The sequence below is a fragment of the Hyperolius riggenbachi genome, chromosome 1 (assembly GCF_040937935.1).
Source record: "Hyperolius riggenbachi isolate aHypRig1 chromosome 1, aHypRig1.pri, whole genome shotgun sequence".
Classification (NCBI taxonomy): Eukaryota; Metazoa; Chordata; class Amphibia; order Anura; family Hyperoliidae; genus Hyperolius; species Hyperolius riggenbachi.
The window spans coordinates 623,303,129-623,329,658 of NC_090646.1; the positions used below are offsets into that span (position 1 = coordinate 623,303,129).

General features: G+C 44.0%; 1 protein-coding gene across 5 annotated transcripts in view; it reads left to right on the plus strand.

Annotated features, from left to right (window-relative positions):
* GHR (growth hormone receptor) overlaps positions 1 to 26,530 on the plus strand; it is a 496,455-nt gene that overhangs the window by 91,501 nt on the left and 378,424 nt on the right. For 4 of the 5 annotated variants that reach the window (XM_068251067.1, XM_068251022.1, XM_068251070.1 and 1 more), the window contains exon 2: positions 6,025 to 6,109. The gene's annotated coding sequence lies outside the window, so the exon portion shown is untranslated. The remainder of the gene's footprint in view (positions 1 to 6,024; positions 6,110 to 26,530) is intronic. The other variant, XM_068251031.1, reaches the window with a different exon arrangement.

Sequence of the window (26,530 nt, forward strand, 5' to 3'; positions counted from 1 at the left end):
ACCATGGCGACGAGCGGAGTGACGTCATGGACGTCAGCCGCCTCCGATCCAGCCCTTAGCGCTGGCCGGAACTGTTTGGTCCGGCTGCGCTGGGCTCGGGCGGCTGGGGGGACCCTCTTTCGCCGCTGCACGCAGGCGCATCGCCGCGCTGCGGTGGCGATCAGGTAGCACACGCGGCTGGCAAAGTGCCGGCTGCGTGTGCTCCTTTTTATTTGATGAGAAGCGGCCCAGCAGGGCCTGAGCGCCAGCCTCCGGCGGTAATGGACGAACTGAGCTCGTCCATACCGCCAGGCTGGTTAAAGAAAATTTACACTTATAACCCTTTACCCATCTGTCCCTTGTTGCTGAGATTTGTTATCAGCCAGTCTATAATCTTGTTTTCTTTGAGCCCATATAATACAGCCATGCTGGAGCTCCGGGCTGTGTGAGAGGAATTACACTGCAAAGCACAAGACTGCCCCTTATATCATCAAGTAACTGCAGGTCAGCAGCTCAGGACTGTGGGCGGAGCCTGCAGATCATTACTGTATCCTCTTATGGAACCGCCCTACACCCACAATCTCTATTTATATGGACTTTTTGTTTTTGTATTTTTCAAAGATTCATTTATTCCAGCTTGCATAACGCTGTGTCTATTTATGCCTTCATCAGTACAACGTGTGAACGTGTATCGCTGATAAGCGCAGCAATGAATGATTGGCATAGCACAAGCAGCGCTAGTGAAACAAAAGGCCCAATAGCCTCAGCTGATCACTCACTTTCTGCAGCTTCCCTGGGTGTCCAGTAATTTGCGTGATAATATAATGTAGGTAATGTAACCCATATTCTACTATGGCTGTTCCTAATCTATCCCTCACACCAACCTTTCTATACCTGTTCCTAAAACTCTCATCTATCAACGGCTAACACTGACACCCCCCCACCGATGCCTTACCAATACCCCAGACACCCAGTTACTTGGCTACATGGTGCAGACCTCAGCTGCAGTGCTCCTTCGCCTCTTTGTCTGCGGCTTTCCAAACATCAGCTACACATGATAAAGGGGAAAGAGGCACCCAGAGAAGATAAAATGCATTGAAAACAAATAAAATGAAAAAAAGCGAGGCGTCTTGTGACTACAAGCACTATTGGACACTGCCATTTGGCCTGAGGAAGTGGGTAGTCACCCACGAGATGCGTTGCCAGTGCAATAAAATTATATAAATACATGAATTTGTCTTCATTGAGGGAAGCCACCTCACTTTTTTCATTTTATTTGTTTTTAATGCATTTTATCTTCTCTGGGTGGCTGTTCCCTGTGGTATCATCCCTTCTTGACCAGTTTAGGTCATTTGAGGTTTGTTTTTTTTACCAAGAGTGCGGCCATCACCAGCTCCGCCTGGTCACCCGAGTGGAGTCGGGGTAATACATCTCCACCTGCTTCTAGTGGTCGGTTGCCCTTCTGCAACCCACCTTTGTGAGTATAATCCATCCGCATATGTTAAATACTTCTGGTACTGTGACATACTGCACCATTTGGGCTCCTTTTGTGTCTCTGTGTTTGTTTGGTTTTTTTTGCAATGTGCAATTTTTATTATCCCTACTTTTTGTCCGTTCAGCTACACCTGCTATCTACGCCTGCTCTTGCTAACCACCAATGTAACGTGAGGAAACTCCCTTCAGGTTTGAGAATTACCTTAGTAGAAGGAACGCTCGGAATAACATAAAGCATTCCCGGTCCTCGCCCCATCTTGTCGTTCCTGTGCCATCCTCGATTGAAATTATTTGACCTGCTAGGTCAAATAGCTTTTGGCTCCGTGAAGCTGGCTCCCCTGCACTCAGCACAAAAAAAATTCCATCATGTTTGGTTAGTGCTACATTTGTGCCCATTTTTGCAGCAAAAAGTTAAGATTTGTGCTTCTTTTGTTTTAAAGACAATAAAAATCTTCTATCTTTTATAGTTTTTGAGATATTCAAGTTTTTATAAAGGTCAAAAGTTCACTTAGCCTTTGCGTTTTTTGGGGGGAAGGGCTGAGTGAACTTTTGACCTTTTATAAAGACTTGAAAATCTCAAAAACTATAAAAAATAGATGATACTTTTGCAGCACAAATGAGCACACGCACATCACTACCCACCCATATCTATTCCATGCCTGTAGGTTGTTGTACAGGGGCTGGGTGATGTTATAGTTTTGGAGAAAATAAGTGCTATTGTCCTCAAAACAAAACCACCACAAATCTTAATATGTGCAGCACACATGTAACACTCCCCAAGCATTATGAAATTTGTGTTTGTGCTGATTGTACGGGGCCATATACGGGGCCAGCCTTACGGAGATATACTTTTTTGGCAGTCCAGCAGACTTTCGCATGCGCAGTACAAATGTGCTCAACTTTGAAACTACATGGGGACTCAGTACTGGTGTAAAATTTGCACTGGGGCCCATGGCTTTGTAGCTAAGCCTAGAGATGGATTCAGATGTAACGGGACACTAGCTTGTAGATTTGGGGTTTCCTTGGGGTCCTTTTGGTAAGCTGAAGTAAAGAGATGTCACAGAAGGGGTCAGGTGGGCCTCTTAAAGGATACCCGAGTTGAAAATAATCTAATGAAATAAACAATCGTATTTATCCTCCTTCTCTTAAAAATAAACATTTAAGATGTTCCACGGTTTTATTTTATATTTAAATCTACTTTTTAAGTTTTTACTGTTTTATTGTTTTTGCTCAATGACCCCTTCATTGAAGTATGCCAGAGCTAAAATCTATGAACTATTGACCCTTTTTATTTCTTTCCTCCTCTCAGAAGCCATTTTCAGCCAGGAAAGTGTTTTATAGTTGTAATTTCTTATCAGTGAGGGTCACACTGTAGTCTGACCCGTTCCTGACTCGACTGGAACTGCCACTTACATACCTGATGTTTAACTCTTTCAGGCAGAGAAAGAAAAAAAATGAACACAGCATAGTCATTTGTGTGCTAGGCACTGTACATACACATGTCTATCTCATCATGTCACATGTCACTTTGGGTATCCTTTAACACCCACTAGGCCCCAAGCACCTGCCTGAGTTCCCTAGTGGATGATCCTGCTCTGGCTAAACCACTGTACACATCTGTGTTTTCCTTGGAAAATGTGCCAGTCTTTACTTGACAAGCCGTCTGCCATCCTGAATCCCGGCGCAGGTGTAAGCAGAGTCCACAGTGGAGTAATGCAGAGACATGCATGCTAATTCTGTAATCACTGCCAAGGCGCAAGTATTGCCACATACACACATTACTGTGGTGATAAGAAACAGACTTTGGAGCATTAATGCCTCAGGATTAACTTCCTGTAGGGTGTTTGTTTCTTTACCAGAGGGGAGATCTGCTGCAGATCATGTGGAAGATACAGATTTATGCAGAGCTGATCAGTGTGAACTTCTGTACAGTGATTATTGTGTTTATGCAGGAATAGCCTAGTCATTACAGCAATTACCGTACACTGGCTTCTTTGTTTCTACCTAGCTTAGTTCTGGAGCTTCGCTAAATCGTCTGCCTCTTGCTGTTTGTGTCCCATTCGTTACATCAAACTATTTTGTTATGAAAAATACCGCCATGGCAACCATATATAGTGCCAGGAATTTATCAAAATTCACAGCACATTCCTTTCCAGTAGGATTCTGGTGAAAATGATATTTTTTTCCCCCGGAATAAATACCAGTTTTGCTGCATATAAATATACACTTTATGCCCTGTTTCTACTTGATCTGAATTCACCTTTTGTATTTTCGCAAAGCAAAACTGCATTCTGCCTGATGGCAGTGTGATTTCTATGTACTGTTCACACTAAGGCCTCGTTCACAACAGCTTCCTTGCACATTTGGAAGCGCGTATGATGTGCGACATGCATGAGAGTTCACATCATAGGCGCTGTGCAACAGTACGATTTGCTGTGATGTGCTTGTGTACTGCTGCATGCGTTGTGCCTGCAAGCGCAGCGCTGACCCATTCAGTGTAATGAATGGGATGCGTAGCGACGCAGATGGCTTGCGATCATATGCGCTGCATTCTGATCGCATTGGCCGTCTGCGCATCATGATGTGAACGTACCCTTAATCTGCATTGTCGCTTTGGCACCTGCCTGTCGCTGCGCAGCATTCGATTTAGGTGCCTCCATAGACAGTAATATTAATTAGGGCACAGAGGAAATTTCGCTAAAAATATTATTTGGGTGCCGTCAATAGCTGGACCCCAAATGTCACCACAAAAGTAGTAAATAAGATAATCAGTAGAGGAATATATTTGTTATATTCCCCAAGATTACCTAGCTCAGGTAAACCATCTCTGGGCCTCTCCCTAGGCCCAAATTATATCCCCGGGAACTTGCAAATGCCCACATTTTTGCATGCGTGGAAAAAACTAGCCTGCCTGCAGCATCTTTGTGGACATCCTGTCTGGTTTTTGGACCTAATGAATGTCACTATGCTAAACGCTTGCAAACATTTGCAAAGTAGGCCTAACCTCTTAAAGTGTAACTAAACTCAAAATTTCCTCTCTGCTCTAAAAGTTTAGCCATGGCATGATAACCTATATGGACAAGACATTTTCTTTGTTACAATTTATGAAAATCCTGAAGTTTGAAATTTTGTCTCACTTTGCAGGGAACACTGAAGGGGTCAAGCCTCAATGTTTACTTTATAGAGAGAGAGCTGCCACTAGACACCAGGGAACTGTATGGGGAGGGGGATACTAAATACCAGGGACCTGAAAACGTAAGGGAGGTGGACCACTAGACATCAGGGAGATATAAGATGTATAAGGGGGAGCTGGATCACTAGACACCAGGGAACTGAATAGAGGAGGGAGGAGGGCCACTAGACACCAAGGAACTTTATAGGGGAGGGAGGGGGCAGTGCCACATGTACTATTGGGGTGTGGCTAAAGGTATGGCAAGAGCGTGTTTTAGATTCCCTGTTTCCTGTCTCCAACAGTTGGGAAGCATGCCACTGCTCCACAACCCCTTTCTGTTTCCAGTGGTTGCCCAGCTGATCATGTGACAAGGTTATTTTACAGGAAAGTCTGCTTTCATGTTTGCTCTACAGTGATAGGTGTTACACAGGGCATTATTTAGCAGAGGTTTATACATTCCATAGTTTATTGCTCTAGTCGTCGTAGACTTTGAATCAAGTTCCTGTCGCAGGTGGCCTATATAGGATCCTGTGTTAGCCACTGTATCCACATTTCAGTGGTCTTATAGTGGTGGTGATCACCAATGTATGTGCTTTAAAGAGGAACTGTAGTAAAAACAACATAATGGATACAATTGTTTATTATTTACAATATTAATTTATAGATGATTTAGTCGGAGTTCGCCCATTGCAAAATCTTTCCTCACCTCGATTTACATTCTGAAATGTATCTTTAGTTCTGCCAGGTGTGATCTTTACGGAATGTTCATTACTGAGAATTCTATGCACAGAGGGAGATACTACATGCTTGGCAGTTGGAAAACGCTGTTATTTTCCCATCATGCAATAAGGTTCACAGACAGCAAACTGTCAGGACCTTGGCTATGACATCACACTGTGGGAGGGGTTTCACCACAATATCATGCATACAGAGCCCCCTGATGATCTGTTTGAGAAAAGGTAAAGATTCCTCATGGGAAAGGGGGTATTAGCCACAGATTGGAATGAAGTTCAGTCCTTGGTTAAAGTTCCACTTTAAGTAAATAAACCTCTCCCCTTTCCATGCTGAGGCGCCTGTCACCATGGCTGTCCACAGCTTCTGGGTGGAAGGTGGAGGGAGGGGGGGTGCTTTGCAGCCATACCACTGACAGTGACTCTGGACAGCATACTCTCTAAGTGTGTGAGAGCTGCATTGTCGTTATGTTATAAAACATTCTTCTTCTCATTGTATTTCAGTTCCATGTACTGTAAACTGTTATGTCTGTCTGTGAGAGGCTGGAATGTGTCAGAGAACGTGAAAAGTCCTTTCCCTGCTCTCCCTCTGCTGCTTTCTCAGACACATACAGAATGAGCCTGACTCCTGCAACTCCTGTGTTACAGAACAGATGCTGCCCTGAGGCCGTCCTGAGGAAGTCACATCAATGACAGCGGCAAGCACGGCGGACACGGAGCCTGGCTGCGACAGGTACTCTTTACTTTCCTCCTTATAAGTCTTCAGAGCTTGCCAAACCGCGTTCTAAGTCGGTGACTGCAATTATCAGGCGAAAATGTTTCACATCGACGGCAGAATGCAACTTGTTGTGGAAGATTGAAATGTAATAGTATATTGATGTGCGAATCAGCAGCCAATGCCAGCAGTTATCAGAGCTGCCAGCGTTACACACAGACCAGAGATCGCAGCTTCTACGCCTTCTATGACTTCATTGCAAATGGATAAGTCTTGCGTTAGACAACATTTAGACCCTATGTATTATTTAATGTGTATTTGGATTCCTGAACTCTTCAGAAAAAGGGTTTAGACTGTTTAAAGTGGAATGAAACTCTGTCCCACTTTGCTCTAAAAGATTATTTACAGCTTAAAATCTACTACCACAAAGAAAAAAAATTGTATTAGAACACCATTCCAACAGGTAAATGCAGCACTTTGTTCTTTAGTGGAAAGCTCCTTGCTTTAGTGGGCAGCTTCTGGATGCATCTGAAGAGGTGATAACATTAGCTTTTGTTTACATTCCTTTGTCAGATACATTTAGTGAACATGAGCAAAGTGCCGAAACTGAGCTTTCTCTGCTTCTAGTGTGTGCAGCTGAGGAGTGATCTCTAGATATATTTTAATATATAAATACAGCAGCTATGCAATAAAATAAAATGAGTTAGACAACAAGTAATATACTCACAAAGGAAGGTTGCTATATGAGGCAATCACTAGTCTGCCATGTGGGGAGATTACCACCCCCCACTCGGCCTTTGGTGGTCTTGGATGCAACTCCAAAAAAGGGATTTTATGGACTACGGGTGACTGTAGTTCTATCCCCCTAAACTAGGGTTTTTAATTAAGTAACAGAGACTGGAGGCTCCCCTATGTGGAATATTTGGTACCTACATATATTACTCTATATGGTAGTATCCCAATAGTAATCTAGACAGTGTCCTACCTTAGATGTCTCTTACTCTAGACAAAGGTAATTGTAGTTCAAGGTAAAATTCAAATGTTTTGTTTTGCACTCGACAACGCGTTTCTCGGCCAATGCCGCTTCTTCGGGTCAATAAACATGCCTGATGTGTCAGAGTCAGTTCTGGGCGCCAACAACAAAAAAACAAAACAAAAAAAACTGACTCTGACACGTCAGGCACGTTTATTGACCTGAAGAAGCAGCTTTGGCCGAGAAACACGTTGTCGAGTGCAAATAAAAAATGTTTGAATTTTACCTTGAACTACAATTACCTTTGTCTAGAATAAGAGACATCTAAGGTAGGACACTGTCCAGATTACTATTGGGAAACTACCATATAGAGTAATATATGTAGCTACCAAATATTTCACCTACGGGCGCCTCCAATAGAATGCAATGGCAGCTTCCAGAGCGGATAAACTGTACTTTGGGAATTTGTAGGCAGACGATATTACTTGTGCACAAAAGCAAATGGCAAAAAGCAATTTTATTAAATGTTGTGTCAGTTTTATCCCATTTTGATTTTACCACTGCTTCATTCCCCACCTTTCCACGCTGCCACCATGACATGTGAAGAAAGGTAGAAAGAGATGTCATCAAGAGCTTATGCTCCACCTCAGTAGCAGATGGCAGCCATTAGAAGGTGAAAGTGGTAATACCGCTCAACCCCTGGTTGGTATTCCAAACAAAACTGTATAAAGACAAAAATGGTCTGCAACTTCTCCACTTGGATTAGTGATTTTGTTAAGGAGGTATCCAGCGACACAAAGCCGACATGTTTCAGACCAGGTCCTTACTCATGGCTAAAAGGTACAACACAGCACACCTACTATATACATGTGCATATACACCCCGCCCTAAGGAAGGGGTGGGGTAAGGAGGAGGATCCCACCGCAGTCCACCCACAAGACAGGCAGAAAGATACCCCTCATTTACAAACAGTGTACAGTCATCTAAAATCAAAATAGCAAAAAGACCCCTCTAGTGGGTAACGAGGGCCAAATCCCATCTTGAATTCAAGCCCAGTGGGGTCCTAGTACCCAACTTAAAAATACAGAGGGCTTCCAAGGCCAGCAAGCGCCTATAAGGGTCTCCTCTTCTCCGTGAAAACCGTACACGATCCAGACCATGAAAGGAAAAAGAGGACATATTGCCCTTGTTACCCCACTAGAGGGGTCTTTTTGCTCCCTTGGCTCTTCTGGCTCTCCATGCTCTCTCTAGTATATTTTAAAGTATATATGGTGACAATGGTCTATATTGTCTATCGCTTTGAGGTGTGCCATTTATCTTATAGGTTTTTAACATTTATTGTCTATGCTTTTAGACTTGTACTCTTATTGTTATGCTGTCTATTTTGATTTTAGATGACTGTACACTGTTTGTAAATGAGGGGTATCTCTCTGCTTGTCTTGTGGGTGGACTGCAGAGGGATCCTCCTCCTTACCCCACCCCTTCCTTAGGGCGGGGTGTATAGGCACATGCATATAGTAGGTGTGCTGTGTTGTACCTTTTAGCCATGAGTAAGGACCTTCGGGTCCGAAACATGTCGGCTTTGTGTCGCTGGATACATCCTTAATAAAGTCACTAAACCAAGTGGACAAGTTGCGGACCATCTTTGTCTTTATACAGATGGCAGCCATTATTGTGTGTGACCATGATGTGATGCTGTACCTTACTCCCTTATCTTCCATTGAACAGGTCCATGAGGAGATGGCAGCTGCCATCTTTGTTTACAAGTTAAATCCCTACAACAGCATTACCAGTAGGTTATGCAGCTTCTATTAGTCAGTATAGACTGCTAAGAAGACTAGGTGTTTGTTTGTTTGTTTTTCTATTTGCATGGCTAACATGGCTCTTCTGCTGTCTGCAATAGACTGCACTCATCCTCCTTGAATAACTTTACTCCGTTTATGCATAATGCACAGAAAGGGTCAGTGATTAAAATAAGACCTAGAGTGCATTTATGCTGCATCAGTTGAGTTACAGAATTATTCTGCATGTCACCTCACTGCCCATACAATTCTATGAGCCTGTCACAGTACTGTGTTGTAGCTGATGGCGTTATTCCAACTTGCTGCATGCAGGCTTTGAATGAACGTCTGTTTTCAATGCAGTTAAAACTCATTATAATGCTTCTTTCACACTGTGTCTGTTGCGTCGCAGTGGACAGTATCATCACATCGCAACGCAATGCAAAGGTATTCCTGTGGGGCTATCAAATTGATTGTGGTGCAGCGGGGCCAGATCACACAAATGTTATTTTGGCTATACTATTATTATTATTATTATTAAGTATTTATATATCTCTTACATCTTCCACAGCACTGTGCAGAGTATATTGTCTTGTCACGTAACTGTCCCTCAGACAATCTAATCCCTGCCATAGTCATATGTCTATATCATGTAGTGTATGTAGGGTCAATTTAGGGTGGAAGCCAATTAACCACTTGAGGACCACAGTGCTAAAACCCCCTAAAGACCAGGCCTGTTTTTAATAAAATGGCCACTGCAGCTTTAAGGCCAAGCTGCAGGGCCGCACAACACAGCACATAAGTGATCCCCCCCCCCCTTTCTCCCCACCAACAGAGCTCTCTGTTGGTGGGGACTGATCGCCCCCAAGTTTTTTTTTTTTTTTAACAAATATTTATTTGTATTAAAAAGATCTATTTTTTATGTTTTTTTCCCTCTCTCCCTCCTTCCCAACCCCGCCAGCCAATCACGGCGATCAGCTGTCATAGGCTTCTACCTATGAGAGCCGATCACTCTCTTGTCCCCCAGGGAGGCAGCCGTGTCACATGGCTGTCCCCAGTGCAGCGCTGCTGCTGATCGCAGCGCTGCACTTTGTAAATAGACGGCCACGCCGTCTAACAGTCTCCCGAGCGGCAATAACCGCTTGGAGACTGAAGGCAGGGCGGAGCTCCGCCCCCAGAGAAGGAGATGCGTGCACACCCTGCGCGCGATCTCCTTCAGTAGCCGGCTCCAGGACCTGACGCCAATTGGCGTTAGGCAGTCCTGGGGCTACCGCCGCGTTCACGCCCGTTGGTCGTTAGGTAGTTAATGTATCTGTATGTTTTTGGGATGTGGGAGGAAACCAGAATGCCCAGAGGAAACCCGCGCAGACACAGGGAGAACATACAAACTCTGTGCAGATAGTGCCCTGGCTGAGATTTGAACCGGGGACCCAGCGCTGCAAGGTGAGAGTGCTATCCACTATGCCACCGTGGCTACTTCAGCCAAATGCCATTACGATATTGTCAATGCCAAACGTGTGTGTTGGCTTCAGTAGCCGTTTGGCTACTATAGTGGAACACTTACTGGCAAGTCTGCTATCACTGGCGCCAAATGTGTTATTTCTAAGCTCCTCTTTTATTTTTTATACAATGTCCCTAGATAATGAATGCGTTACCGGGCAAGTGAATTGGCAGGAAAATTGAAGCAGTTTTCTAGTCAGATCTCGGGCTCATCAGCAATTTAACAGCTCCCTTATAATTCTTTCATTTCAAGTAGCCCGAGGTGTTTACGCTGTAATTGAGTTCCCTCTTGAAAAATAGTCCAGGTCCTTAAAAACGACAAATCACTTTCCCCGGTAATGAAGCACTGAAGGAGCTGTCTGCTCGGAGAACAGAAGTGGGCAGTGCATTCATTTTTAAATTCTATTGTTTCCTTGTGACTCACTTGCCTGAAATAAAAGATTACTTTTGTTTTAATAATAAGTTATTTTATATGATAATTCAGATGTAAATAATGCTCAGTAACCAATGGCAACCAATCAGACAAAAGGTTTCATAGGAGCTGGGATTCAGCCCTTATCTCTGCATATACCAATGAACACTTCATTTGGTGTACTTGACAGTGATATTTTGTTTAGATGTGATCCTTCACATACCTCCCAACTTTCTGAGATCAGAAAGAGGGACACTTAAGCCACACCCCTGCCTCACCTAACCACTCCCCTGACACACCCCTAATCACGCACACTGGTCCTCTCTATCCTGGTTCATTTTCCTTCATATTAACATTTTAAAATTAGTAATATATAACTTTAAAGGATGTGAATAAAGTATAGAGACAATTAAACACACTTTTTAGTAGAGAAATATATATGTGTAACGATTGTGGAATCGTATTCGCGGTCAGCGCACCAGACGTGCGCTGACGCGGCGGATTTCCTCCACAAGCGTATATTTGAGGACACCCAGGCTAGGTGCTATGCACCCGCAGAGGGCAATTCCTTGCGGCAGATGGCGCTGTGGAGTGCAGGCGAACACAGTCGCTGCACAGCCACAGATGCCAGACGGGAATTGTACAGATCCAGGACAAGGTACGATCAGGCAGGGCTGGATAGCCCACAAGAAACAGAGCAAAGGGACAGAACCAATGTGTGTCCACCAAACTAGTCGCCACCCAGCGACGGTGAACACACAACGGCGGAAACGAAGTGGGAATGCAATCGCAAGAATGGCGATTGCCGACAGAGACACAAGACTGAGCAAAACAGGGCACGAGGGTAGCAAAGGCACAGCAAATAATACAATAAGGAGATACGGAAAATAACAAACGCTAGCTAACCGCGAATACCGCACTCATTCGCAACAGTGCACGCGGTTATGCGCGGTCTCCACGTGATAAGCACAATAGAGACAAGCACGCCTAACTAACCATTAACAGACAAACATGAAACAGAGGACGCGAGCGCTTGCTTAACGGTTACCTTACCGAGCCTCCAGCAAGCGTAGCAGACAAGACAGACACACGAAAACAGGGACAAGCGAGAGATAGGATCCACAGCACTAGCGAAAAGTGGCTAGCGCGATCCAGGTACAGAGTAGCAGAACAGAAGGATCCCCAGCGCTAGCGAAAAGTGGCTAGCGCGATCCCAGAAGACAGAACAGAAGGATCCCCAGCGCTAGCGAAAAGTAGCTAGCGCGATCCCAGGAGACAGAACAGAAGAGATAGCTGGTAGCAACCGCTGCACCAGCTATACTCCAAGAACAGAGATCAGAACCATTTCCTGTCGACCACCGTTGGGACAGGACAATGGCAACAGAACAAACAAACAGATAATACAACCTGACTGGGCTAGAAGGGGAGCCTAAAGCAACCCCCAGGAATTAACTATACTAGATAGCAACGGCTGACACTCCAGCAGTGTCCATCAGGAACAGACCATGGAAGGGAAATGACCAGCAAAGCATTCTGGGAAACATAAAGCTCTTATAGTGCCAGTCATCAAAGAAGGCAGGTAGGGGATTTGCATAACGAATGTATGCAAATTCCCCAGCAAGAGAACAGACCAGAACTTGCAATGGAAAGACAGGTCTCTGTTCCAGAGTCCTGCAGCATGCAAACCTAAACAATGGTCAAAAGGCTGCCTGCCTGCGCAGGCAGCTGAGCGGATTCTCACAATATGTTTGCATAGAAAGAGGGACAAAGTCCTAAAAGAGGGAGGAAAGAGGGACAGGGCTCCCAAAGAGGGACTGTCCGTCCAAAAGAGGGACAGTTGGCAGCTGAGCGGATTCTCACAGTACCCCCCCCCCCCCCTCTAGGGATGGATTCCAGACATCCCTCAAAACTGGTATCATCACAAAACTCTAACTGAAGACTCATGAAGGTCGGGACAGCCCGACAAGGCCCAATTCCAGAGTCAGTCCATCCGAAACCGACCTCATCGGAAGCGGAAGCCACCGAAACATGCCCATCAGCACTATAAGTCTCAGCGTAACACCCATCAGGACTGTGGACACCAGAGAAGAAGCCATCGACACCCTCCAGACAATACCCACCACCTTCCAAGGAGCGTCCAAGAATACCAAACCTCCTGCAATACCTGTTTGAAGTGTCCCTTACAACACCAAAGCCATTACTGATCGTATTCAGGGCACCAAGCAAAACCTTTCCCGGAATCTCCCAGAACGCCTTGAAGCTCCGCAGAGATCCCAAGAAGCCAGAACGCTCACCAGGCTCACATGGAGAACCACCAAGAACCCCTATGGAACCTATGATCATTCCAGACTCAAAATTAGCAGGACACCCATCAAGATCAGGACTTTCAGGGCCCACTTCTGGGCATGCAAGCAGGCAGGCTATATCGGAACATGTCTCCACTGAGGAAGCATCTGAGTACGCTGGTAACCGAGGCACACTTGGGCTTTCTGGGTCACAGAGCACATCGGGGTACACTAGTACAGGAGAAACCTCAGGACATGTCGGGGAACTGCCAACCTCAGAGTCTGACACGGCAAGACCAAAACCAGTACCGGGAAGAAAATCATCACGAGTAAAGGTCACAGGTACTGGTCTTTCAAAAGAAGACTCGGACTCAAATTCAGAATTTTCTGTAACTGTAATATCATCATTGACTACACATGAATGAAACTCCACAAGAGCTGCAAAAGTAGTCAGCAAGGCAGCAATGCCTACTGAAGTGGGCAACACCTCAGAAGGACCTGGGGGAAAGGAGACATCTCCTACAAGTTCTGCACCCTTTGGGAGGAACTCGGAGATCTCCAGGACATCAGACAAGACCTCAGGAACACCATTTCCCAAGTTTTCTAAGAAGGATTCTGTACTATCCATGTTACAGGGCAAAACTTGAACTTTATTTTGTGTGCAGGGCAGATGTCCCAGGGAAGGTTCCACCATAAACTGAGACTGAATTTTATCATCAGGACAGGGATACACAGGAATATCTAGTGACACTAGCTCTGACTTTCTGAGTTTTGCCTCACTACAGACAGATTCCTCCATAGCAGTCAAACCAGACTGCAATTCCAAAATAGCAGAGAAACAGGTAACAATGGTTGCAATACCTAGACGAGCCTCTAGGGTCACTGCAGGAGATTTTAAACAAGGTAATATTAACTCATCCAGAGTACTGGGTGGAGAGTCAATACTTTCTTCAGAATCAGACTCGCAAATGTCAATGCAACTGGACATTATGCCTTCATTCATGGTACAGGGCAGGTTCAGAGAAAGCTTCTCTGGACAAGGCAAAGAAGCTTCAGCATCAGATTCGCAAAACCGAAGCGCTGTCTCACTCTTAGATTCGGCTAACAATGTCGAATCCGAGGAATCAGAACGCAAAATTTGCGGATCCAAGATCGATTTAGGTTGCGAAACTGACGCTTACATATCGCAAACCTCCGCGATCTGCGGAGCAGACTGCAAGGCATCTAGGACAGAAACACTGGAGCAACTGTCATCAGGCAACAGGCCTGCACAGGTGCAAACAGAATAAGACATAGATTCATTTGCAAAAGAAGTGGCGACAACAACAGGAGAAACTTTATTAGACACATCAATAATTTTCTTAAAGTTGCATAACTTAGGAATTTTCCCCATGGCAGGCTCACAAACGGACAATCTTAGAGAACCTGAGGGAAAAAATCTGTCTTCCTTAGACACAGGACCACACAGACCTTTTGCAGCCATACGTGCGGTGGCGACATCAGACCGCACTGGTTCAACTTCCACACAAGCAACTGCTCTGAACGACTTGCACTCAGACTTCAAACACTCAGTTGCTTTGGGAAAGGGAATACATTCAAAATTCACTTTCTTTAAATCCAGAGGATTGGAACAATCGTCCGCTGACAATGTGTTTTTAGCAGATTGAAGCGCATGTAGTTCATCCAAAATCATTCTCCACACGTCAAACAGCGGAGTCACAAAGTCAGAGATACATTCACCAGTCTTGATTAAAGTGCACGCAGACTCAATGCACGCATACAAAACTGCTTCGTTTTTAGAAAGGTAATGATTGCAAAACGATCTCCAATCACATTCCAATTCATAGACCAGGAGCTCGATCTCCCATTTCTCAAACGGGGGCTCCCATGCACACTTAACAAAGGATGAACAATCATAGTGAGCACAGTCTACAGATGGAACTGGAGCAGGAACAGAACGGGAATCTTTTACCTCTTTATTGGGATCAATTGATTGGTGTGTGTGTAATTCATCCAAAATGTTCTGCCATACAAACATCACCAGATCCACAACACACTCGTCACATTCATCAGAATCAATCAAAAGGTACATAGAGTCAAGACAATCGTTCAGGACATCCGCGCTTTTTGCGATATAAAAATCGCAAAAGGTTTTCCAATCAAAATCAAATTCTTCCACCAAGGCCCCGATTTCCCATGAGGCGAATGGTGGTTCAAACAACCCGGTATCTAGATAATCTCCATATGGGTGCGGATCAGGAACGAGAATAGATTTTTTAACTGCTTTAATATAGTGTGCGATCCTACCTATAATAGGATCCACATACGCTTTTGTCTCAGGCAATGACATCTGAAGCAAATCAAAGGTTCCCTCTGCCCTGGGAATTTTGGTTGGGCTGGTCATTCTGTAACGATTGTGGAACTTTCTCCATGATCAGCGCACAACGCGTGCGCTGACACGGCGGAAACCCTCCACAAGCGTATATTTGAGGACACCCAGGCTAGGTGCTATGCACCCGCAGAGGGCAATTCCCTCCGGCAGATGGCGCTGTGGAGTGCAGGCGAACACAGTCGCTGCACAGCCACAGATGCCAGACGGGAATTGTACAGATCCAGGACAAGGTACGATCAGGCAGGGCTGGATAGCCCACAAGAAACAGAGCAAAGGGACAGAACCAATGTGTGTCCACCAAACTAGTCGCCACCCAGCGACGGTGAACACACAACGGCGGAAACGAAGTGGGAATGCAATCGCAAGAATGGCGATTGCCGACAGAGACACAAGACTGAGCAAAACAGGGCACGAGGGTAGCAAAGGCACAGCAAATAATACAATAAGGAGATACGGAAAATAAACGCTAGCTAACCGCGAACACCGCACTCATTCGCAACAGTGCACGCGGTTATGTGCGGTCTCCACGTGATAAGCACAATAGAGACAAGCACGCCTAACTAACCATTAACAGACAAACATGAAACAGAGGACGCAAGTGCTTGCTTAACGGTTACCTTACCGAGCCTCCAGCAAGCGTAGCAGACAAGACAGACACACGAAAACAGGGACAAGCGAGAGATAGGATCCACAGCACTAGCAAAAAGTGGCTAGCGCGATCCAGGTACAGAGAAGCAGAACAGAAGGATCCCCAGCGCTAGCGAAAAGTGGCTAGCGCGATCCCAGGAGACAGAACAGAAGGATCCCCAGCGCTAGCGAAAAGTGGCTAGCGCGATCCCAGGAGACAGAACAGAAGAGATAGCTGGTAGCAACCGCTGCACCAGCTATACTCCAAGAACAGAGATCAGAACCATTTCCTGTCGACCACCGTTGGGACAGGACAATGGCAACAGAACAAACAAACAGATAATACAACCTGACTGGGCTAGAAGGGGAGCCTAAAGCAACCCCCAGGAATTAACTATACTAGATAGCAATGGCTGACACTCCAGCAGTGTCCATCAGGAACAGACCATGGAAGGGAAATGACCAGCAAAGCCTTCTGGGAAACATAAAGCTCTTATAGTGCCAGTCATCAAAGAAGGCAGGTAGGGGATTTGCATAACGAATGTATGCAAATTCCCCAGCAAGAGAACAGACCAGAACTTGCAATGGAAAGACAGGTCTCTGTTCCAGAGTCCTGCAGCATGCAAACCTAAACAATGGTCAAAAGGCTGCCTGCCTGCGCAGGCAGCTGAGCGGATTCTCACAATATGTTTGCATAGAAAGAAGGACAAAGTCCTAAAAGAGGGAGGAAAGAGGGACAGGGCTCCCAAAGAGGGACTGTCCGTCCAAAAGAGGGACAGTTGGGAGCTATGTTATGTGCTAAGAGGGTACAACAGAGCTGGAGATGACTTAAGGCTCATGTACATTTGTGACTAAAGTCGCCTAAAACATCAGTCACAATTTCTGTGTGGTCTTTTCCCATAAAATCACCCTACTTCCTGATTACATTGTAGTTTCTTTAAATAGACAGGAAATTACATCACTGTCATGGCAATCTTACCATTACTAGCGCAGAAGGGAGCATCGGCCATTAACCCTTAGCACCGCTCATGTTACCGTATTAATGCACAAATTGCTATTATATTGCCAGGCGTAACACAGTTTACCATAGAAATGCATGTGTTAACGGCTATGATGGCTGTTGCCCGCCATGCACTAGTAATGGTAAAATTACTTTACCAGTGTTTACTGCACCAGACTCCTTGTGCCCCTGCACAATGCACATTTAAGTTTAGGTTTGCTTTAAAAGACAACTGAAGGGAGAATAATATGGAGGCTGCCATATTTATTTCCTGTTAAACAATACCAGTTGCCTGGCAGCCCTGCTGATCTATTTGGCTGAAGAAGTGTCTGAATCACACCAGAAACAAGCATGCAGCTAATCTTGTCAGATAGGACAACAGTCTCAGAAATACCTGATATGCTTCAGGGTCTGTGGCTAAAGTTATTAGAGGCAGAGGATCGGCAGGATAGCCAGGCAACTGGTATTGCTTAACCTCCTTGGCGGTTATTACAATTTAGGCTCAGGGCAGAAAAAGCAATCCAGGAGCGGTAACCCCGAGCATGACTCATGGTAGCTGACGAGAGCCTTTTTCAAAATACAGCGTGCAGGGGGTGTTTTAAAGAGAACCTGAGGTTGGTTTTAAGAATGCTTTTAGGATACAGAGGCTGGTTGTGCATACTATCACCAGCCTCTGTTACTATACTGTGCCCCCCCCCCCAGCCCCCCCTCCTGCACTCTGCTCTCCTCCTCCCCCCCCCCCCCCAAAAAAAAAATCGCCTAGCGACATGCAGCGTGCCGCTAGCAGGCTGTTTACATCCAGGCTGTCATTCTCAGCCGCTCTCCCGCCTCCTTTATAGCGCCGCTCCCTGCCTGCGTCCCTTCCCTCCCCGCCTCTGTAAGCTGATTGGAGGGAAGGGACGCAGGCAGGGAGCTGCGATATAGAGGAGGTGGGGGAGCGGTGGAAAATGACAGCCTGGATGTAAATAGCTTGCTAGCGACACGCTGCATGTGGCTAGCACAGGGTTTTTTTGGGGAGTGGGGGCAGCAGAGAGCAGGGGGGGGGGCCTGGGGGAGGCACGGTATAGTAACAGAGGCTGGTGATAATATGCACAACCAGCCTCTGTGTCCTAATAGCATTTTTAAAACCCACCTCAGGTTCTCTTTAACTCACCTCCTCGGGGATCCAGACACTGGCATCCATTCTCCTTCCTGTCCTCCGAGGCTCTGCATCCCCCTGGTGAGATCACTGTCAGTCGTCATGGCGAGAGCTGGCAATCTCACTACAGGGTTATAGCGCCGCCCGGAGGACAGAGGGAGAACTGCAGTACTGGATTCCAGGGAGGTGAGAAAATGCTCGGGATTTTGTCTGAGGTGTGAATCCCCCCCCTCCCCCCCCCCCCCCGAATTTAGGGTCTAAAAGCCTGCAAAAAAAAGGAACCGATTTTAGACCCTAAAATCCAGAAAGAATCAATTCACCAGGGGGGTTAAATGGAAATAAATATGGCAACCCCCATATCCCTCTCACTTCAATTCTTTAAACTCCTGAGCATCCTCCAGGTGCTTGCTTATACAGCTGATCACTTTTCTCATTTACATTCACAGGCAATTGTGACAATACCTCTAACAATTAGTATGTAAATTGAGCACAGAAAATTACATTTTGAGTATCGTTACATTTCATTCATTATAAAATGTATGTAAAGCACTCAGCATCCTTTGTCTAACTAAATGAGATAGAAATAAGTGATTTTGTTATCTATAGAGGAACACATTTGTTTTATGATCTCTAGAGCTTATAAAGATTTTTTTCTATTAGCGTACATTTCATGAATTTGTGGACCTTTTTAAAAGATTTTTTTTTTACATCTACAGTAATTCTAAACACTTAGACATGCATGATAGGAACATAGATAACACAATAGAAATGGCATTTAATTAAGGCACAATTTCTTCTACAACAACACAGCAATAGAAGAGGATTAAAATAGGCATGAATTAAAAACCCGTAATAAAACTCTTCACTCTGCCATTTGTTTCGGGATCTAATTCCTTTAGGTCCCTTTCACACTAAGACTATATTGCGCTGCGTCGCAACGGACAATGGCCACCACTCACTAGGATCATCCTGGTAATAATAACTATTTTAAGTATTGATTCACTAAAAAACTTGCCTTATTAAGGTGTAGTGAAAAGTTTTCATAGTGAGAGTGTTGTCTTGTCACTTCAGTCCTTGAGTTATCACCTCTGTAGTTATTCTTACATGCAGTATATAGAGAAGGGAGGAGCACACTCAGGCAGGATGTAGCTCCGCCCCTCCTGCTATCTCCTGACTCCTGCCAGCATGATTACTGTATGGCAGCCAGGGAAGAAGAGCGAGAGCCTGTGGCTGTCGTCTGTGTCTGTCTGTGGCTATGTGTGCATGTCTCTGTATACATAAGCTTGATGTCTCTCTCACTCTGTGTGTGCCTGTTGAGTATTTCTCTCTATATAGAGTTCCCTTCTGCTTAAACTACTAAATAAAGCAGGCAGCTCAGAAACCTACACTTTACATTGGAGTCTCTAAGAACGCCACATTTAACGACAACTCAGGCCAGGTGATAATTCCTCACACACTTCTCTGTGAATTAACATCCTGTCTTTAAGTTTAGAATTCTGTCATTATCTTAAGGATTGAAACCTTAACTTTAAGAATCACTCCTTAACTTAAAGACAGAATCCTTATTTTAAGGGCAGCATGAGGTAAATTGCTCAGTGAATGCTAAATGCTTTATCATTGAGGTAAAGACAGTTTAGAATTATTGTTAAAGACAGGAGATAATCTTAGTGAATTATGGCCAATATCATAGCATTCCAACATTGTATGTTAACCCGGTTTCACGTGTGTTTACAGTGGCGGTAAAGCATACTTTCATTATACTCTATTCTTTACATGCGGTGCAGCTTTTCGGCACCGTTGTGTTACTATCTCATAGCAACGCAAGCTGCACAGAGTGAAAGGACCCTAAATATTTGATTGACTTGCCAGTAGAATAATCCAGAGGAAATGCCCGTGGCAGTGCACAAAGAAATCTAAACTGGGCATGCGCAAGTATTGACAGCCAGTAAAATGAAGCACTTGTACATGAAAGAAGACATGCACAAGCACTAATTGTCACAGGAGCCCTAGTGGTCAGACCGCGAAATGCCTTCCAAACGGTGCCAGCGCACGGATCGTGCGAACTCTGGTCGCAGTCAATGCGTAGGAACCGTTGGGAATTGGCCGTAGACAAACCAGAAGGGAGCCTGTGAGGTACGGTAATTACAACTTTACACACTAGTTCAGGGTATAACTGCCACCACCTCTGTTACCATGGGACAGTGGAGCCCGCTGACTGTCTGAACCTAGATCTACAAATAAAAACGGTTAAAACACGCTGTATTCTGTCTAGCTAGCAACAATACCATAGTAGCGTCTCTTCAGAAGTCTGGTTCAGTTTGTGCGGCTGCGAAGCAGGGTAGCGGAACAGTGAATGACTTGGATAAAGTCGTTTATTCACGGCAATATAAATAATTAATATATACAGACAATTATTAAAATCAACAATTATTAAAACAGTAATAGCCAGTATGAAAAATAAAAGAAAGGGAGAAAAAATACTTAGTTTCATGGAAAATGTCCTTTTGTGGGAAAATCATCAAGTCCTTGGTTTCAAGTTCCGCAAAGTTCTTTGTTACAGCTAAGTTCAAGTAAAATGGCCACCACTTGTTTCTCACGGTGGCCGTGTGTTCATGAAGGTGGAAAAATGGAGGAATGAGGGCCCGCCTGCCAGCCATGTGCTTTTGATGAAGCTGGTTTGGGGGTGTGGCAATGCCGGCCCCCTCTGAGTCACCCACCAATGACAGTTCATTCCCTCTGAGAGATTTTAGGTTTTAAACTTACAAACTGCCGTACCACACAAACGATACACGTTATATATTTAGGGGGATAACAGATTCATACTTGTCGGAAAATACAGATTAATATGACATCAGACATGGCTAGGGCAGCAGGTCCAGTTCTTGAGAAGGGTCATACCTCAATAACCGGACGGACTATCACAATGAATTTCATATCAGCCCGATGGCCAGATTTTCCCGAACAAGACGATATGAATTTTATAGCTGTGCGAGGTATGGTTGCCATATAATCGTCAAGAAACCATACCCCACATGCATTAATATCTGGCCTGGTCGGAGCCGCTTTGGCTGGCTTTCTATGGCCCCTCCTGTGGAGATTAGCTTCCTGAACTCAAGGGTTTGTTCCTGCTCATTAGCATATCAAAAGAGCCATCCTGCAGTTAAGCTGATGTCTTCTCTCTGCTGAGAAAAGACAGATGCTCCTACACAATCAATCCAGATTCTATTGATCTGAAGCGCAATCGATGCAGAGAATCGAGTGCGATCGCTTTTTCTTCACGGGCGGTTCCAGGACACGTCTGCGGCCCCGCAACCGTCCGTGACACTAATCTTCAGTGGACATGCGCAACTCTGATCTTGCAATGCTCAGTTCAGAATTTCTTGTTTACTGGTTGCTGATCATCCGGGAGGCTGTAGTGGGAAAAGATTCTGAAACAGGGAGCAGAAGTGACAATGAGCAGCAGGAGGACAGTTATTAGTGGGTACTCTAGCCCAACATGTTTTTAAATTAACTCACTTCAGGTATGCCTTAAAGAGGAACTCCAGTGAAAATAATGTAATAACAAAAGTGCTTCATTTTTACAATAATTATGTATAAATGATTTAGTCAGTGTTTGCCCATTGTAAAATCTTTTAAATCTCTGATTCACATTCTGACATTTATCACATAGTGACATTTTTACTGTTGGCAGATGATGTAGCTGCTGCATGCTTTTTTTGCCAGTTGGAAACAGCTGTAAACAGCTATTTCCCACAATGCAACCAGGTTCACAGACAGGAAACTGTCAGAAGTACCACGGTACTCAGAGCTTCTTGTGGGAGGGGTTTCACCACAATATCAGTCATACAGCGCCCCCTGATGGTCTGTTTGTGAAAAAGAAAAGATTTCTCATGTAAAAGGGGGTATCAGCTACTGATTGAGATAAACTTCAATTCTTGGTCGAAGTTTCTCTTTAATGCAGTCATCACTCCAGTAATACGCAGTGGATCTGAATGGATGCGTGTAAGTATGAGCTTAGATTGCATGTTCTGGGATAAATAAAAATAATGCAAGGTCCATCTAAATAAAAATAGATTGCTCTCCCCTGCTTCCTAGCGACATTGCCTGGATCTTTACTTAAGACTGAATACAAGGAAGCCCAAATTAACAGTCCTCAACAGCGTCACTCTGCCCCCACAAGTGATGAGCGAAAATGCCAATATTCTTTCCACATACATTTTAGCGAAAATATTGTTAAATTCAATTTTTCGAGCAAACATTCCATTGACAATTAATTTTGATGTTTTTCGTGCCTTTTCACAATTTTTGGTGGTAAAAATATCGATTTCACTGTAAAAATTGTTGCAATAAAAGTAACGGTTTTCTACTTTGTCATGCTTTTCACATTTTTTTAAATAAAAAAATTCGATTTTTCACTGTAAAAATATAGATTTTTCAAAAAAATACAAGCTTTTTTTGTGTGAAGATTTATCGAAATCGAAAATAGCATTTTTGATGCGAAAGTGACTTTGGTGAAAATTTGCAAGCACCAGTAGCCCCCACCCCTGATGTGGCGAGACCAGCTGCAGCCCAGGGGGAGAGACCAGGCCAAGGTCCCCTGTGGCTGTTCAGCGAGGTGAAGTAGCTGGAGCATCAGAGCGCAGGGTGCGCAGCTGGCACCAGTGGGCAGTACCAATCAGCAAGAGTTACTGTACTAATGGTATGCATATATTTGTTTTTTATTGTCTACTCCAATAAATAAAGTTCTCACTGCTGGGAGCTGCTGTCACACAAGCGCTAACAGTGGCGTAGCAATGGGGTTGCAGAGGTTGCGACCGCCCCTGGACCAGAGGGGCCCACTAGGGGCCCTACTTCATCCTTCTTATTACCTTTTCATTGATGCTGTGCTGTTAATGAACACCTCTACACCTCTCTGATACTGCAGCTGTGCTTAAAGAGTAACTGTCAGGCTGCAGAAGCTAATTTAAACCTTTATTCTCCTGTGTTAAACAGTTTAGAAGGAAGCCCAAAAGCCATTAGTGAAGATAAAAATCTCAGTTACCTTTGATGTGTGCTTATCAGCAAGTCTGTTACAGAGCCATAAGGACGCAAGCCGCATACTAAACTGCAAAGCATTCTGGGGCCCTCCCCTCGGCTGCTAATGAGACGTTACAGAAGCTTGTAATCAGTCCAGCGTGTAGCACTGATAAATCTCGGGGCAGAGTACTCTGCAGGAGTCAGCTATTGTTCCTAGCCACATGGCTCATTAATATTCACTGCACACTGTGTTGTTCAAGTAGGAGCTTATCTGTGATCAGGAAGCAGGCAGGACATGACGACACATTTGACAGAAAAACATGGAGTCTGCCATGAGCTGTCAGGAGCATCTATCTCTGCATATACTATATACAAATTCTGTGAAATCCAAACGTGGACAGTGAAATGCATATGTAATGTAAGTACAGCCAATCTTTAGCTACTGATATATGTGTTTATTTTCTCTGAGACCTTATACCTAACAGCTCCTCTTTAAAGTGTCACTGAAGTGAAAAAAATTATGATATAATGAATTGGTTGTGTAGTACAGATAATTAAAAGAACACTAGTAGCAAAGAAAATAGTCTCACTTTTATTTTCAGTTATATAGTTATTTTTATAACATTGTGTCATTCTCTAATAGTTGCAGTTTCCACACTACTCAGCATTCTAAATGATTTCACAGAGCAGGCTTGTGATTTTTTGAACATTACTCTGCAGAAAAAAATAAAATACAGTGACAGAAACTTGAGCTCTCAAAGTCATGGAGCCCAGATAAGCTCTTTTACATAGATAACAACTGGAGTTTCTTAACTCTTCCTATACTGGAAACAATATTAGACTCATATCTCTGCTGCTAATGACCTTAGCTGTACTACACATACAAATCATTATATCATAAGTTTATTTTCACTTCAGATTCCCTTTAATAGGTTTTGGTCCTCCATATCTATATCATATATCTTGGGGCCCCATGTAAAACTTTCACCAGGGCCCCAAGCTCCTTAGTTACGCCACTGAGCACTAATTCACTAACCTCTCATTCCACCAATTCGCTAACCTTGTTTTCTGATATGACTCAGGTGGAGGTTCTGTAATACCAAATTTGGGCTTTCTTTGTGGAATCGCTTATAATCTCCTGTTGTCTCCACCACTGTGAAAACCTTTAGGAAGTCAAGTCTAATATAGTTCAGACCTGGCTGATATGAATAGTTTGCTTGTTCCGTGTAAGAAGCCCTACAGAAAAATATGTCTAAGAAATACATAAACTCAAAACACTGATCACAGGACCTATACATCCATAACACTCAGTCTGACCTTCATCTGTTTATGCCAGAGGGCGTCTTTAAACAATAAGGCATTACTAACTATTTAGCCCAGAGGCTCTACATACTGATTCCAAATGGAGCATATGCAGTCTTCATAGGTAATAGTTCACATTTGCTTACTTTAAAAACAACTTTAAAGTCCCCTGTGCATTAGGGCCAAACCTAATGAATGAAGCCTATGGTGGGATAGACTACTCAATGGTAAGAGTCCTGGTGCCGCTCGTTGTCCTTGGGGTTCTCTTCCCCTCCCCCCCAGTTCTTGTTTCTCCCCCGGCTCCCCGGACATTGCTCTGAGTGATTTCTGAACATTAGTGAGCAAACAAAGAAGAGAAAGTTCCCTGCGCAGGTGCAGTGCGAAATTGGCACCTGTGCAGGGAACTTTCTCTATTTTGTTTGCTCACTAATTACTTCATTACAAGTCTATCTGTTAATTTTTCCTGCAGCCGACAATGATATGAGCTAGCTTCAGTGAAGTGTAAATAATGAGTTCATATGACATCAGACCAGTGCTATAGTGTTTCATATTCGTTTTTTACTGTTCTTAAAGTGTACTCGAGGCGATATATGACATGATGATAATAAACATGAGTATGTACTGTACAAAACCTATTAATAATCAGGCGGTTTTACTTGTTTTATTTTGCTGCCTGAAAGAGTTAATTTCTAGGCATGGAAATGACAGCTTCTGTCTTGTCGGTACCTTGGTCGGAATATAGTAAACATCACTGATAAGCAAATTACAGCAATACACCTTTTCCTGGCAGAATACAACTTCTGAGGGCAAGGAAAGATAAAATACATGGACTATTGATCTTTTTCTAACTCTGGATCACTTAATAGGCTGCCACTGATTAGACACAAAACATTCAACCTACTTTGAAAATGTTTAAATGTAAAAGAAAACCCTGGGATACTTAAAAAGGTCATTTTTAGGAGTAGGAGAATCAATATAATTGTTTATCTTATCAGTTTATCTTCACCTTGAGTTCACTTTAATGTTATAAAGCAAAAATGTAATTTTGAGTATAATCCCATTTTAAAGAGTAACTGTCGGGCGAAAAATAAAAAATCAATCCTTAATTTTTATTTGGTAAAGAAGTAAGGATGCTAACCAGGCAATCCAAAAGTTAAAATCTCTATTACTTTTCTTGTTGATAATTTGGTGCACACGCAATTTGGTACACAAAAAGGAAGTTGCAGTGCATGCTGGGTTGTCCTTTTTTGCTTCTCTACTTCCCCTCAGACTTAACTAATGCAGCCTGATTGGCTGAATCCTCTTTCCCTCCTATTTTCCCCACCCACACCTCTGCTCCTCTCTGATTGGCCAATATTTCTCATGCTGAGACAATGCACTTTCTATAGTGAAGGGCAGGCAAATCAGGCAGAGGAGACTAAGGGAGGAAATTACATCAAAATTGGCTTCAAAATAGCCACACTTAAAATGGGAAATGCTAAGAAGGATTTTCTCTTTTTTACTGTAGAAAAGTCACTAAAATCAAAATGTGGACATTGTAATACATATGTTATGTAAGTAGAGAAAGTATTTATCTACTTATGTATGTGCATAGCTGACAGCTCCTCTTTAACTTACTGGTACTTTCCAGAAATCATGACTTGTTATACATTTTGATGAAAAGTTCATCTTTTTAGTAATCTAAAATGATAAAATGACTTTTGATACACTGCATGTTACAGCAGTTTTGTTAAATGGAGAGTTATACTTGTAACCAACACATCATGCTTGGCACTGCAGAGGAGTCGGCTACCCCGTGTGAACCATGCTGAAGAATGCAGGTTGGGTAAGCTAGCGGTGGCTTGGACGAGGAGTGACATTTTCCCTGCATAACCGCACACGACGTTCTCGCCCCGTGCCTGCTCTCCATTCTACAGGGATTATTAGGCATGGGGGATTTTGTCCTTTGCCCAGTCCCGAGATGTGAAAGGGCTCTCTCAAGCAGAAATATTATATTTTCCGTGCCTGCAAGAG